The 5,179-nt window shown below is 40.0% G+C and overlaps 1 pseudogene; it reads left to right on the top strand.

Annotated features, from left to right (window-relative positions):
• The first annotated feature begins 251 nt into the window (after nt 1-251).
• On the top strand, nt 252-423 carry LOC137302593 (U2 spliceosomal RNA; annotated as a pseudogene).
• The last annotated feature ends 4,756 nt before the right edge of the window (nt 424-5,179 follow it).

The following is a 5,179-nucleotide window of genomic DNA, read 5'->3' as shown; positions in this document are numbered from 1 at the left end:
AAATACAAATTTATGTAATGAATCGTAATGTACTGCAATGAATCTGTAATCAATAAGCTTATTGATTGTAATGCAATAAGGCACCCGAGAGTGTCATGAACTGTAATTATGAACAATGTGTAACTGTATTGTTGGAATCATAATTGAACTGTACTTTATGTATCTTGCAAATTGTATAATCTGTATTGTGTATGTTTGAAATGTGATGACAACTGTATTGCAAGTAGTGTTACAAATTTTATGAATAAAGTATATTTTTTGAAAAAAAAATCTGTTCTTATCAGTTTAATATCTGATACGTCCCTTATCTGGGGACCGTATATTAATTTGATTTTTGGAACAGGGAGATGGAATAGGGGCTTGCTCCGTCCACTCCACGCACCGACCCAGTATTGCAGTGTCTCTGGGAACGGTGCACCTCCCTGTGGGGAGATATTCAAAATGAAAAACAGGTTTTTCCAGTGTCTCTGTATGTATTATTATTGAGAATAAAGTTGATATTTTGCACTTAAAAAATGTGGAATAAATCCTCAATTAAAGCTGTGAAGATTAACTAGATAAATATTGAGGTGGAAATGATATTGAAGATTTCCAAACTGGACCTGAAACCTCAACTGACCAGAATTACAAAGTGACCCAGAACCCCAATCTCCTGTATACACTTGCACGACAAGGCAAACACACAATGTTACAATCCAAAACTGACACTGAAACATAACTTGACCTAAATCCCCAAACTAACCCTTAATCAGACACTGAACCATTTCCCCAAACTGAAGCAGAACCAGAGCAAGTCACAAACCTAAACTTAACCAGAACCCAACAATGACTCTGAACAAAACAAGCAACAACTCTCAATCTGACCCTCAAACCTAAACAACACGGTGCCCAACACTGGAAGACCCTAAACTCACATACAAACCTCAAATAAACCAGGAACTGTAAAATGACCTAGAGACACAACCCTACCTGAACCCAAACTAAACCGAACTGAACATGAACGCCCAAACTTCTGAACAACCTCAACTTGATCTGGAACTTAAAAGTGCCCTGGAATCCTGAACATACACAGAACTCTCTATGAACAAGAGCCCTTTGCCCTTCTTGAGACCCTCTGATCCAAAGTACTTTAGAGACCAAAAACACTAAGCTGCACAAAACCCTAAATCAACTCACAAATCCCTCGTGACCCAGAAACTTAAACTGACCTGGAACCCTAAACTGATCCAGAATCCCAAAAGTGACAGGTACCCTAAACTGACCATCAACGGAATACTGAGTCAGAACCTGAAAATGATCCAGAATCTTACACTCAACATAACTACAAAGTAACCCACAATTCCAAACTCACATTAAGTCCCAAATGAAAATGTAAATTGAAATGACTGGATACCCTAAACATCCCAAAACACAGTGACCCAGAGCCCTAAATCAACATAAAACCCTAAACCTGTACAGAAACATAAACTGACCCAGACCCTCATACTGACACTTTCCGTGGCCTAAATTGTTAAAGCTCCAAAGGTACCAGAGTCAATCCAAGAGCTCCGGCCCTCTGGTTTCCCCTCTCAGAGTGGAAGAACGTTAAACTGTTCCAGAATCCTCAACCGACCTGGAACCCGGAACCAAAGCAAAACTGCAACCAACTCAGAATCACAGGCTGATCTGAACCCTAAACTGATCCATTATCCTAAACGGACTCAGAATATTAAAATACGGCAAATCCTAAACAGACCCGAAACACCAAGCAGACCTGGAAACCCGACCTGGCCCAGAACCCTAGCTGACTCCACTGGTTCACTTGTTAGTTCTGTAGTTCTGCTGTTTTTAAGATATGATGTAATGTTAGGGATAATTGAGATCAGTCTGTGAATATCAGTCTTTGCCGGGGTCCTGTGGAATATTTTGCAGTGCTGGGTGTTTTTGGATGCGTGGAGAATGTTAGTCTTGAGGGTCCTGAGTTAATTGGAGCTCTTGTGGTCAGTTTGTGTGGAGTATGTTACAACCAGATACTGAACCAGAAACTCAAAACAACACAGAATCTCAAATTGACCAAACTGACCCAGAATATAAAACTGAACTGGGACCCTGAACCAATCCCAATTCTAAAGTGACCAACTCATGTAAAATGAATTATAAACATAAAAAAAAGCCAAGAACCCAAATTTGTGTTGAAACTCAAAACAAGCCCAGAATCCAAGATTGGACCAAAGTCTTACACTGATTCATCAGCCTAAAAATATTCAATGCACGAAACATATCTCGAACCCAGAATGAACCCACATGACGAGGCTGAGACCGAAGGCTGAGCGTCAGGGGTTTCTACAATCCCTCAGTGTTGGCATCAGTCTGGGCGTGTTGAGTCATCAGAGATCGTTGTCTATGTTTGTTGTTCTGTGTCAGTTTGTGGGTGTTGTGGTTTGGGGTTTCTCTGCTCAGTATTGGGGTAATGTGCACTGTTTAAGGTCCATTTACAGATGCTGTGGTTTGCTGTGACAGTGCAGTTATCATTTTACAGGATGCAGAAGCCCAATGTGTGGTGCCATCGTTAGCTTTGGGTGTTTGATCAATGTGTGGATGGTGAGGTAAGTGTGTGGGGGCTGGGTCAGTTTCTGGGTATTGTGTTTTTTTTGCAGATGATGTGATCGGTTTGGGGCGTATTGTGGACAGCTTTAGGATGCTGACTCATTTGGGGAGATGGGATAGTCAGTCATTGAACACTGTCTCAGTTATGGTCCCTGGACCCAGTTTGCAGTACCAGAGTCAGTTTCAGGGTGCTGTGGTCAGTTTCAGAGATACATGGTATTAGCTTGAGGTGCTGTATTAGCTTGAGGTGCTGGGCCAGTTAGAGGTACTGTACTACTTGAAGAGCTTGGTTAGGTTAAGGTGCTGGACTAACTTGAGGTGCTAGGTTAGCTTGAGGTGTTGGATTAGTTTGGAGGCTGTATTATTTTGAAGTATTAGGTTATTTTGAGGTTCTGGGCTGGTCTGAGGTACTGCCTTTTTGAGGTGCTGTTTTTGCTTGAGGTATTAGATTATGTTGAGGTGCTTTAGGGCGGCAGCTTTAGTTTGAGGTAATCTATTTACTGCAAGTGCAGTTTCAGCTTAAGTTAATGGGTTAGTTGGAGGTACTGTATTGGATTGAGCTGCTGGGATAGTTTCAGCTTTTGTAAATGTCTGAGGTTCTTGATCAGGATGTTTCCAGCCCAACGAGGAAGGAAGCAGTGCTGGATCTCGTTCTGGGGAATGAAGTGGGGCAAGTTTCAATGGGAGAGTGTTTTGGAAACAGTGATCACAATATGATTAGGTTTAGAGTAATTATGGAAAAGTACAAGGGCAATGAAAGTTGAAGATACTTAACTGGAAGAGGGTTAATTTCAGTGAGTTGAAAAGGGATCTGGCCCTTGTGGAATGGAAACAAAGATTATCAGGTAAAACAGTTAAAGAGCAAAGGGAGGCCTTCAAGGAGGAGATAGTTCAGGTACTTCATCTAACCCTATCAGCATATCCTTTTCCTCCTTTCTTCCTTATGTATTTATCTAGCTTCCCCTTAATTGCATCTATGCTACTCGCCTCAACTACTGCATATAATAGCAAGTTCTACATTCTAACCCGTGTCCGGGTAAAGAAGTTTCTCCTGAATTCTTTATTGATTTTTAGTGACTTACTTATATTTATGTCGCCTAGTTTTGGACTCTTCAAAAGTAGTAACACCTTCTCAAACTCTACTCTATCAAAACCCTTCATACTTTTAAAGATCTCTCTTGGATCACCCCTCTGCCTTCTCTTTTCTCGACAAAATACAACTATCCTGTTCAGTCTTTCCCAATAGTTAAAATTTCTTAGTTCTCACATTATTCTTGGAAACCTTTTTTGCACCTTCCCTAGTGCCTCTATATCCTTCTGGTAATATGTAGACCAGAACTGTGCACGGTACTCTAAGTGTGCTCTATACAAGGTTCTGTACAAGTTTAATATAACTGCTCGGCTTTTCAATTCTATTCCTCAAGAAATGAACCCCACAGCTTTGTTTACATTTGTACGATCTTGTTAACCTGCGTTATTAGTTTGAATGATTTGTGAATCTGTATGCCAAGATCCCTTTGCTCCTCTACCCATTTCGACTCTTATTTCCCAAGGATTATGTGGCCTCCTTATTCCTCCTACCAAAATGCACCACCTCACACTTATCTACATTGAAATTCACTAACCATTTACACACCCATTCTGCAAGTTTATTAAAGTCTTCTTGAATTTTATCACAGTTTTCTTCAGTATTAACGATGCCCCCAAATTTAGTGTCATCCACAAATTTTGAAATTGTACTTTGGATTCCAGAGTCCAAATCATTTATGTAAAAGGTAAACAACAGTGGTCCCAGCATCGATCCCTGTGGAACACCGTTTCGCACCTTCTGTCAGTCTGAGTAAACACATTTAACCACTACTCTCTGTTTTCTGTTTTGTAGCCAGTTTGCTATCCATTCTGCTACTTGTTCCCTGACTCCACCTGCTCTGACCATAGTCATGAGTCTACTATGTAGTACCTTATCAAAGGCCTTTTGAAAATCCCTTATCTCCTCTTTCTGTTACTTCTTCAAAGAATTCAATAAGGCTTGTCAAGCATGACCTTCCCTTTTGAAATCTGTGCTGACTATTCTTTATTATATTTTCAGTTGCGAGATGTATTTCTATTACATCTGTGAGGAAAGATTCCATTATCTTTCCTACCACCGAATTTAAGCGAACTGGGGTATAGTTCTTTATAGTCGTTGTATCGTCCATTTTAAACATAGGAATAACATCAGCTGTCCGCCAGGCCTCTGGCAGCATTCCCTTCTCCAATGAATTGATTATATATATATATATATGTAATAGTGCCTCTGTTATTTCTTCCATAACTTATTTTAATATGTGTGGACGCAATATACCTGGACCAGGGGTTTTATCTTTTCTACTTTTGACTCATTTATCAATTATCTCCCCTTTTCTATCATAAATGTCTTGATTTTTTTTTTGATTTCTGCTTCTAATGTCTTATCCATCTTGTTAGTGTCCCTGGTAAATATTGAGGCAAAGTAATGATTCAACATTTCTGCCATTACTTGTTAGTTTACCGTGTGCATCCCTTAGTGTCCCTACCCCTATCATGATTTTCCTTTTGTTATTTATGTGTCTGT

The sequence above is a fragment of the Heptranchias perlo genome, chromosome 35 (assembly GCF_035084215.1).
Source record: "Heptranchias perlo isolate sHepPer1 chromosome 35, sHepPer1.hap1, whole genome shotgun sequence".
Classification (NCBI taxonomy): domain Eukaryota; kingdom Metazoa; phylum Chordata; class Chondrichthyes; order Hexanchiformes; family Hexanchidae; genus Heptranchias; species Heptranchias perlo.
Note: the sequence above shows the minus strand (reverse complement) of the source record. Positions and strands in the feature narration are given on the sequence as shown.